The sequence below is a fragment of the Elaeis guineensis genome, chromosome 2, assembly GCF_000442705.2.
Source record: "Elaeis guineensis isolate ETL-2024a chromosome 2, EG11, whole genome shotgun sequence".
Classification (NCBI taxonomy): Eukaryota; Viridiplantae; Streptophyta; class Magnoliopsida; order Arecales; family Arecaceae; genus Elaeis; species Elaeis guineensis.
In genome coordinates this window covers 34,158,512-34,170,267 of record NC_025994.2, presented here as the reverse complement: position 1 = coordinate 34,170,267, position 11,756 = coordinate 34,158,512, and positions in this window count along the sequence as shown.

Sequence of the window (11,756 nt, the reverse complement as noted above, 5' to 3'; positions counted from 1 at the left end):
GCAAAGTCGAAGGCCCAGTTTCCTAAAGATCGAATAGGGGGAGAGGTCCTCACAACGGCCCTTATGTGCCCCCACAGCCTTGTTAGGAATAAGAGGAGAACCTCGTCCTAACACAAGCTGAAACCGACTGTCGGGAACAAAGGGAGGACCTCATCCCGATGCAAACAAAGACTCAGTTGATCGACGAGGAGGAAAGCTTCCTCAATGACTCCTCTACACTCTCATGACCCTGTCAAGAGCAGAGGAAAGACCCTCACTCAAACACAGAAGAGAAGGGGAGACGAAAAGAAAAAGTGACGAACTACGCCGGTGATAGGTGAAAAATGAACTACATCAAAGGCACAAGAGACCTCATCTCGATGAGAGAGAAAATCCTTATCGAAAATCTCTAGTCCCTAAGGGCAAATCGACACGATGATGATCAGGAACCTTCAGACTACGTCGACATCGAACAAGATGGAAGATAAAAGAAGTTCGATAAACGACGACTCAAAGCAAGAACCGATGAGGGATTACAAACTACGTCGGCATCGAACGAGATGGAAGATAAAAGAAGTTCAGTAAACGATGACTCAAAGCAAGAATCGGTGAGGGATTACAAACTACGTCAACACCAAATAAGACGGAAGACAAATGGAGTTTGGTAAACAACCATTTAATACCATAATGGATAAGGTAATAGACAATTTCATTTTCATTTCGTTGGTGAAATACACATTACAAAGTCTTAAAGGCCAAAAACAAAAAGAAAAAAAATAAAAAATAAAAAGAAAAGAAGAAGGGGAGGCTCTAAGGAAGCCCAGTTTCTTTCGACTTCAAGCTCTCAGTTCTGGCTCTTACTATGGATCGCCTTAAATTTTTGACTTCCTCTTCTAGTTCCATCTTTTTCAGCAGTATATCCTCGTACGTCCGGTGGAACCACCGGCGCTCATCCTCTGACTCTCAAAGCCTCCTCCTCAAAACCTCAGACTCCGCATCGGCATCCTTGACTGCCTGCTGCTCGTGGACCAGCTGAACCTTCAGCCACCATAATTCGGCTTCCTCCCGCCCAAGGGCTACAGACAGTTCCGCCATAGTCCCCCTCAAGGAGCAAAGCTCGTCAGACCCTTGTGCAGGGATAGGCTGGACTCTCTCGGACAGCCGCCTCTGAAGGCGGGCCACTTCGTCAGTCGCCATCTGGAGCCTCCTTCAGTAGTCCTCTACTTGTCTGCTCCAGCCAACTCGATAGGCGTTGTAATTCGCCTTGACATCCTGTAGCTGCTTTTGAAGGTCGGAGAACTTCTTCGACCAGTCTTGGTCACGGTCAGTTTGGACTGCGAGCCGGGATGAGCTCCTTTTCAGTCGGCCAATTTTCTCCCGTGCGGCTGCCAACTCAGCTTTGAGGGAGCAGATCTTGGAAGCCTGAGTCCAAGATCGGTCGCTAGCATATTTTTGGAGTTCCTCAAGCTCCGTAATGAAGTCGGCTTTCCTTTTGGTGTATTCCATAAAATTTTTCTTGTGGAGGTCCCGAAAGCGAGTAGCCTCCGCGGTGGATTCTGAATGGCTCTCCTTCAGTCGGTGAAGTTCGTCTTCCAGCTTCTTGGATTTTCTTATCAACTGACGAACTTTCCTTTGGAGGTCTCGTATTATCGACTTCAAGGGAATAACCTCTGGTAGGGGAAGAGCTTCGGCAGGACATTGTCGTTGGAGGACAAGAGCGCCACGACTCAAATTAATGCAAGAAGACAAAAAAAAGGAAAAGAATACAAAAAAGGGGGACCCTCCGTAAAGACGAATCCGACTTCATTGATCAAATAAATTTCAAGTATAAAAGAATGAAAGAAAAATCACCATAAAAAAAAATACAAGACTAGAGGTTTCGGATCTCTGGGACAGAAGTAGAGGGGGTCGGCGTCCCCGGAAGATCGTCAGTGGCAGCCACGGCAGTCGACAAGGTCCCGATTGGAAGAGGACTGGCAGCGACTTTGGATGGTCCGACTTCATCATCGGATGCCTCGTTTAGAAAGCCGAGATCCAATTCGGGAAACCTCCCAGCCACCTTCTCTTGACAAAGCTCAAACCCCTTGATGAAGGCATCCTGGCCGAACTGGACCTTCAGATCCTCCATCTCGGGGGAGGCTTTGAACTCCTCCACTGCTCGAGCCCTTGCCTCCGAGACCAGAGATGGAATCCATACTTTCAACTCGAAAACCTACTCCTTCAACTCGGAGACCTGTGCCCTTAATGCGGAGACCTTGGCCTCAGCCTTCCCTCTCTCCTCCTCCAAGGCGGTCCTCAGATCGGACGAGGTTTGTCCCTCCTTTTCCAGCACCTCTTGGAGACTTAGGACCTCGGCAATCTTCTCCTCAAGACAGGCGGCCCCGGCTAGGCGACCCTCTTCTGCCCGAGCTACCTCCCTCTTGGCGATCTTCACCGCCTCGACATTGGCGACGAGCTGATGCCCAATCTGCAAGAAAGGTCGGGGAGTCGACATAAGGGCTGAAGAATAAATTGAAGAAGTAGGAGGAAGGAAAAAGGTGAGTTAGCCTACTTCGAAGAAAGATCCCAGAGAGTCCCAGACCCGTAGCTCGGGATCGGCGAGGACGATCCTCTCGACTACCTCGGGCAGAATGCACCCTTCGACCAGCCTCTTTATTAAGTCCCTGTTGTTGAAGGGATTTTCCCTCAGGTCTTCCTCAGAGCCATCGGCCCCCTCGGCGGCAACCCTGCGACAGCGACTCCTCTGGGCCAGGGTCTTCTTTCTCCTCCTCCCTTCGGCCCCGGGTGCCCCCTCGGGACGAACCTCCGAAATAGGACCCTCAGCCGGGGGGCTCTGTGAAAGGGCTTGGGGACTTCAGGTTCGGCATCGGAAGGGGCTTCGACAGTGATGGGCATCGGAGAAGGCGTGGCCGAGCTTGTCCCTTCTGTCTTGGCTTTCTTCATCGACCCCGAAGTTGAGGCATCTTTTCTCTTGTGGGTCTTGAGACCCTGGGCTAACCTCCGAGCCACGCTTGCATCCATGTCTACGATAAAAGAAAATCAGCATGGTTCCGAAATGGAACAAGAAAAAGGGAAAAAGAAAAAAAAAAGAGGGGAGAGATACCGGCAGGGTTAAGGGGGCTCAGGCCGACATTGAACAAAAGTTGTTCCTTCAGAAGTTCGGGGAGGAGGGGGGCTTGATAGGCCTCGAGCTTTTTGGAGGCCTCGAGGTCATCCCTTTTCAGGGTAGAGGCCCGACAGATGGAATCCCTCAGAGAGCCCCAAGGGGGTAATCCTAGCTCCAAGGTCGGGCATTGGACATAGAAGAACCTCTCCTTCCAGTTATGGACAGAAGAGGGGGTGCCTTTCAGCAACCCCTTTCTACCGAACTGGGGGGAGAAGTACCACCAATCATTTGCCGAGGGATGGCGCTTGAAGGTGTAGAAGTTCCTAAACAAAGAAAGAGTCGGCCGAACTTCGGCTAAACTACAAAGAGAAAGAAATCCTATCAAAAACCTAAAGGAGTTTGACACGACGGAAACTAGAGAAATATTCAAAAAATGAAAGAGAGCAAAGACAAAGGATGGCAACGGAAGCTGAGGTCCGGCACAGAAGGCCTCCTGGTACAGACAGAAGCGGCCGGGAGGAGGGGCGCTAGCCCGGTCAGATGGCCCGAGAAGCTTCAGCTCGTACTCTGGAGGAACTCCATATTGAATCCTTATCAGTGAGAGTTCATCCAGAGTCAAGGAGCTGGGGATGGTGTCCGGCGTAAAGGCCAGACAAGGTTCGGTCCTAGCTACGGGTTCATCTATGGTACCAGTACTGTGGGGAACCGAGGCTGACGAACTCCTAGAACTACTAGAAGAGGAGATATCAGAAGACATTTTGGATCAAATGGAAGCTACAAAAATCCCAAAAAATTAGGAAAAATAACAAACAGGCCCCCGAGAAAGCTAAATAAATAGAATACGAAGAAGAAAGGATGGAAAAATGATAGAAAGTTTCAGAACTGACCTAGATTGACCCCAGGAGTATAGGGAGACGGCGAGGACGATGGTGTGGGGAAAATTCAGTGCAGGGGTAAAATGATAATTTTAAAATTTTTTTAAAATTATAATTTTACAGTGGAAAAATATTAATTAATCTAATTAATTAACATAAATTTATCCTATACTAGGATCTAAATATAATATAGAGCATGCATTCATTTAAATTTGAAATTCAAATTCGAACAGTAAACACTTTACTGTAATGTGTTCAGAACATAATATCTTTGTGCGGGTAGTAGATCGCCGCAATCTGATCACCGTTGGGAGAGTCTGATCATCGCGACATAGCTACATAGCATGTCTAGCCTCTGCAGATCATCCACATGAAGCTCTCGGTCTGATCGACTCCTCATAGGAGTTCATTAGAAGATAAATATTTTATGATGAAAAATGCTAAAATAATTTTTATTAATTCATAATTCATGTACAAATGAGCACAACCGTCAACCGACTGACGATTAGCTTTGGGATACTATTCCCAATAGATGGAGGTCGACCCGGAGGATGCCTAAGGCTGGGAAGGATGCTAGAGGAAGCTGGAGCTCTCGAAAAAGAGGAAGGGAACGAGGGATTCTCTCAAGCAAAGTGAAACCCCTGAAGGAGGAGAATGTGTTTAAATAGACCCCGAGGTCCGGTGCAATAATGATTGAGATCTCCTCTAGCCAGTCTGCATTCATCGCGTGTCCCACCCACCTTGACAGACTGTTGGAAACGGCTGGCAGCTGACAGAGTCATTATTACGCCATACCTAGAGCCACGCCCCGACGGAAATTCCAAAAAGAAGAAATCTTTTTCGAAAAGGCTCCAGCACCAGCGTGCCGAACGTCAAAATATCTGGCAACCATCGAGTGCAAAAATCGAGGAGAGCAGCTTCGATCGTGAGAATTTTTCTGTATTTCTTTCATTCGAAACCCGAACTCGGAAGTAGGGGGACTGGTGTTGGGTATGAAATACCCCCCCGATCGAAGCTTGTAAAAGACCAATCCTTCTAGGGCTTTTCTAGCTCCCGACCTTGTATGTGGCGCCTCTCCGAGCCCCCTCGACCGTCCAAACTTCTCCGACAATGGATTTCTGCGTTCATCCATCGGGCCACCCAAAGGCCCTCTGGGCCTCACTGTCAGTCGACCTTCTACAGCAACCGACTACCCCCGAACTTCTTTCGGACTTCATCAGCATCCGAGCTTCCCCGACAATAAGATTTCTACAGTAACCAGACTCCACCCAAGTTTCTACGATGATCGACCGCCTCTCGGATCCTAATCGAGCTCCCGCGAGAGCCGAACTTCTACTACGAACGATCTACTCTAAACTCCTACAGCGGACTGTCTATCCCAGACATCTACTGTAAGCAAATTTCATTCAAGCCTCTACTATAAATGAATTCCCTTCGAGCTTCTATTACAGGTAGACCTCAGCCGAGCTACTTCTCCGACGGATGGGTTCCGAGCGAGCTCCAGTAGCTAGGTCCCTACGATAGCCGATCGCCTCCGATGTCTGTCGAGCCTCCCCAGTGCCATCCGAAGTCCATCACCGACCGACCTCCTACCAGGCTCCCCATAAAATCAAACTTCTTCGACGGACAATCTTCAGATGAGCTTCCACATCAGATAAATCCCAGACGGACTTCCCTAGCAATCGGACTTCTTCAGACTTCGCCAACAAAAAATCTCCATCCAAGCTCCTACAGCAGGTGACTCCCGCCTGAAATGTTAGCACTCGAAGCATCTGACAAAGTAGATTCGTCATCGACCTTGAAACATCCGAGCCTCTAGTAGAACGATGATATAAAGAGCCATTCTGCTCCATCAGGCATCCCAGTCGAGCTTCAGCCGATGGATCCGAACTCTCTGGCAAGCCACAACAAGGGCCACTACCTTACTCCACTCACTGCAATGGATTCCATGCGGTTCCACCACTCTTTGACAAGCCACAACAAGAGCCGCCATCCTGCTCCACTCTCTGCAATGGATTCCACGTAGCTCCACCACTCTCTGGCAAGTCACGATAATGGACACCACTCCACTCTCCGCAACAAGCTCCACGTGGCCCTGAACGACCCCTGACGCCACTACTCTCCATAACAAACTCCATGCGGCTCTGAACGGTCCACTACCAGATGGTTACAGACGTCGCTGTCAGTCAGTTACGCCCTCCGTCTATAAATAAGGACCTCCAGATACATTCTTCTCTAAGCTCTAAACTCTATCTCAAAACTCTGCCAAAATTTTCGCTCAAGCACTCCATTTCTGTTGAAGCAGAGTACTAACTTGAGCATCGGAAGGTCTTGCCGGAGCACCCCCAACTCTGATTTAGATTTCTCTTGCAGGTCCCGGCGGCGGCCATGGTCTTCTCGACTCCAGCAACTCCGACTTTGGTGAAATTCTGCACCAACACTAGTCATAGGAGCATTAAGTAAGAGATCAATATTTCAGATAGACTAGCACTTCCTATGTATGCTTGATGGAGAGAGTGGCTGATCTCATAAGCTACCTGTATGAGATACTAATACAAGGAAGTGGGTGCTCATTAGAAAATGAGTTCACTGAATTGATCTGACTTAAGAAACGTCTTATTGAATCTACTTACCTGTCAAAAGATATTTTTTTATTGTGAGAGTTATGCATATAATCCTTTGACCCGAGACTACTATAAAATCTTGTATATATGAATCCATATTTTGGTTCATGCTTATTCATGACTTAGTCATGTACAAGATGTTCTAGATATGGTAAAATGTGTATGGAGGTTGTGAGTAGGTCAACATGGAATCGATCAGTTCTGGTAAGAAGAGATAGCATCTTACTTGCTCCGATCGATTGATGATTCAGAAAGTCTTTGATTAAAGCAAAATAAAAATTAGAAAGAGTTTCTAATGTTTTATTAATCGAATCATCTTTAAGATTGAGAAAAATATGAGTATGATATTAGATTTGACATCATTCCATATCCAAAGTCATACACTACAACAAAACAGGTTATTAGCAATGAAAAATTTTCATCGCTTATAATCGATTTTCGTCGCTAATAATATTAGCGATGAAATTTTGATCGCTAATATTTCATCACAAATAATCTCATCATTGATAATATTTTATGATGAAAATAAATTTCATCGCTAATAAAAGATGTTTACGATGAATATTTTTTATCGTTAAAAAAAATGGATGAAAAAATTTAATTTAAAGAAAGATATTTACGATGAAAAATTTTCATCACTATTATTTTTTAAAGTTTTAGCGATAAAAATTTCTATTGTAAAAAACTATTTTTGTAATAAAAATAATTCATCATTATTAATTTAATAAAAAAATTATTTAAAAAAATTGAATAATATTAGTGATGAAAAAAATTTATCGTAAATAACTTAATTATTTATGATGAATATTTTTTCATCATTGTTAATTATATATTTATTGATAAATTAAATTATGTTAGGAAAATATTTTTAGTGATGAATATTTTATCAAAAATAATTTCATCACTAATAATTTAATCATATTTTTTTAAAAAAATTTTGAATATATATTTTAAATTTATATGTATAATATTTTTTATAAATTAAAAAATTAAAATAAAAAATTTATATAATAAATTGATAAATAGATTTTATTATTTTATTATATTAAATTAAAATTATAAGATATTTAAAATAAAAAAAAAGTATATCAATAAGCCATCAAATATCAGCATCTAGAGAATGAGCTGGGGATGGAGAGTGCTCAACGGAGCTCGAACCAGTGATGGAGCTCAAATCGGTCTGCTGCTGCCTCATCAGTTATATCGTCTGCTCCATCTATGCCATCCATTCCATCATCTGGATCTGAAAGCGCTGCTAATCATCGATGCATGCAGCCAACTTCTGAGCATGTTGTCGATCCTCAGCAGCTTGCCTCTGCATCTCCATCAGTCGAGCCTCGCACACAGAATGGATATCCATCCTAGATGTATGTGAGGATGAGGGAGCAGTGATTCCATACCCTAGACCCTAACGTAACAGGATCTCATATCGAGCACCCGATCATAGATCTCATCATCTGTGGGTACAGTCGAGCCCTCAGGGGTAAGCTGGGATCTAATCTCTGTCATACAATCCTAAAAATTAAAATTATAGTTATTTTAATTTTATAATAAAAATTAGATTGTGAATAAAAAATAATTAAAAAAACTTACAAAGAGCTCCTGGCTCCCAGTCGTCCACTCCCCCGACCGTCGTTGGTGGGTTCGCTGGTAGATATCGATCCTACCAGGAAGCTCGCCACTCTCAGCACCTCTTTGTAATTTGAGAATTAATTAAAAAAATTTAAATAACTAGAGAATTATATTCTAATTAAAAATTAAAATTTACCTACCATGTGCTCCATGTGACGAGCAAATGATCTCGAACCCCCACAATGCGACATGATCTGTCTCGCTCGGTTCACCGCATTCTGGGCACATCGTCTCTATAAAATATCAGTAAAATTAGTAGATAAAAAAATTAATTTAAGAATAAATGATTAAGTCATTAAACTATAAAAAAAATTTAGATGTGTAACTGATATGTCAGATCCTCATACTGCCAGCATATAGTAGTCCAATCATCTATGGTGATACTGTCATAGGGCTACTGTCGTGCTGCCTCCTCCTCATGATCTTGCACCATCCGATACCAATGCTGATGCATGTGATGGCGATAGTCCTTGAAACGCAACAATAACAAATATCGATGACCCGCCTCACACAATCCTCCTCAAAATCAGCGATATCAAATATACTCTGTCAATAACAAATATTAGAAGAATACTATACAAATTAAATATTCATAATATAATTTATTTTATCTATAAGTGGGTGTAGAAAATCTCTCTCTGAGTCAGTAAAACATGATGCCAATCGAAAAGCGTCATGGGGGCAAAACTGCGGCATATGATGTCCAACTCAGTTTGCCATGGGTCACACCATCCCCTAATGGGTCTGGTGTAGCCGTCGGTATCTCGATCTGGAGACGCTGTCCCAGGTGCTCGTGTCTCCAATGCTCTAGAGCGAGGTTCTTCGATGGACGTCGCCCTCACCTCACCACCGATAAGGACTCATTTGAAATAACAATAAATAAATCAATAGTATGATCCAAATAAAAGAATCAAATTTTATTATATATAAAGTGTAATAGTTAATATCACTGGGACCCACCTCATTGGGACCTATCGGTGCAGGATCCTCAACAGTGAAGCCGGTGTGGCAACAGAGATTGGTGGAGGTGCCTCAACCTCTGAGGCATCTGCAAGGAGCTGGAACGCGAACATCATCGTCTGTCTCCTGGTGCCATATCTGCAGAAATTGAGATATAAATAAATATAATGTTGAATAATAATAGTAGAAATCAAATAATATTCTAATGAATAAAATTATATCGCATACCATTATTGGAAGATAAAATTGAATGAAGAATATAGATCTACTTATCGATATTCATTTCTTCCTCGATGTGTAGATCCTCGTCCGAATCATAGTAGTCGATATATATATCATCTTCTATCTCATCGTTATTTATGAACTGATCGTCGCCCTCTGACTCATCAAGATTAAATATAAAATCAGCTTCAACTTCGTTGGACGGAAGATCAGCCCTATTTAAAGGTGCCGTTATAAGTTCTTCATCAACCAAAAGCTTGGTTAATGTTTGTTCTTCTTGCTGAAAAGCTTCCTCTTCATGTGAATCCAAATTTTCATCTATCTCTAATCGAGTTGGTATGTCATATACGCCTCTAGGTGTTATTCTTTGTACAATATACCAATTACCTCGATACTTTACATCCTTCAAATCTATTACTTGTTTCACTTGAGTTGCTAATATATACGACTCATTTTGGTACCATGTTCATACAAAATTTATACTGATAAATTATGAATCGATATGAATATCAATCTTTTTATTACTAATATCCCACCATTCACACTAAAATAAAAATACAAAATTACTGGATCCATATTTCAGTTCTATGATATCTACCAGTACACCATAATAATCAATCTCTTCTCTCCTTCATATCCTATTATAGCAATTTCACTGTTCTGGATCCATCATTGCATCTCAAGCTCCCTTGTGTGAAATCTTATTCCTCTAATGATACAGGATGTGTAGTAATTAACCCTTCTATCGGGACCATATGCTAAATCGTGCAACTCATCGATCGCATCCACTTCTTTATTGAAATACTTATGTTTCATCTACATCATAAGATAAAAAATTATGTTGGTTTAAATAATATTATTTATAAGTAAATAAATAATATATCACTAATACAACTTACAAGATCACTAAACTATTTTATAAATTTTCTCCTATATCGATCATCGGTATCCGTATTATTCTCTCTACATAGTATACTCTTGTGCTCACTGCAAGAAGTTATAATTTTTAATTTTATATCGACATAAAATTTTTTTGAAAATTAAATAGTATGATAAGATGATACTTACTTAATAAAATCTTTAATTTCTTCATAATTATTTAGAATGTAAAAGTGTGCTTTGGATAGCTCGTTCACGTCCATAAATTTATATCTTCTTGCACCAGTAGGTCGAACCATTTGTTTAAATATAGACAACATCGGTTCATTGTCACCCCATTCATGGTTTGCATTACGATCTACATAATTAAATCTTGTTTCGATATCGTCAAGATACATCGAGCAGAATGTGATACGCTCAGTAGCTACATATGCTTCCGCTATAGACCCTTCAGGCCTTACTTTATTGCACACATATTTTTTTAAGGTGCACAAAAATCTACAAACAAAAATAAATTTAAATTTTAGAAATGTATTTACATCTTATAATTGATATGATAAAGTACATATAATTTTTTTACCTTTTAATAGGATACATCCATTGATAATGTACCGATCTGACCAAAAGAGCTTTCTTTAGAAGATGAACAGTCAGATGCACCATAACATCAAAAAATGATGGTAGAAAAATTTTTTCTAACTTACAAAGAATGAGTATAATATCTTTCTCTAATCTCTCAAGTTAATCTTCAATTTTCGGCAACACAGTTCTCGAAAGAACACTTCTAGCTCAATCATTGCAGTTTAACCATCACCACCCAAATAACCATGCATGATCATAGGAAGCAAACATTGCATCATCACATAGGAGTCATGACTTTTCATGCCGGAGATATTGCCGTCGTTGTTCCCAACACACCGTGATATATTTAAAGCATAAGCATCAAAAAATTTTATGATTTTGAACCATCCACAGAAATTCTTCTTTTCCTCTCCAAATAGTGAATAACATGCGAGTGGCATAAAAAATCTCTCACCTCGATGAACTAAATGCAACTCCGATCGGATTCTCATTTTCTGCAAATCAAGGTAAGCTTTTGTACTATTTTTTATTTTTCTTGAAATATTCAATACAGTACCGATGATATTATCATAAATATTCTTTTCAATGTGCATTACATCTAGATTATGATGAAGTAGTAGCTGCTTCCAATATGGTAGTTCGAAAAAGATGCTTCATTTCGTCCAATTCAGCTCAGCTTCAGTATGCTTTTACTTGCAAGTATCTGATATTTTTTCAAATTGAACGTTTTCAATAACTTCAAGTTGTTCTAAAATTTTTGCTTCACTTAACTACTTAGGTGGTGGACACCGATCAAATTTACCATCAAAATATTGATTATAACGGGTCCTCCAAGAATGATTAGCAAAAAGAAACTACCGATGACCCATGAAACATATTTTCCATCCGTGCTTTAAA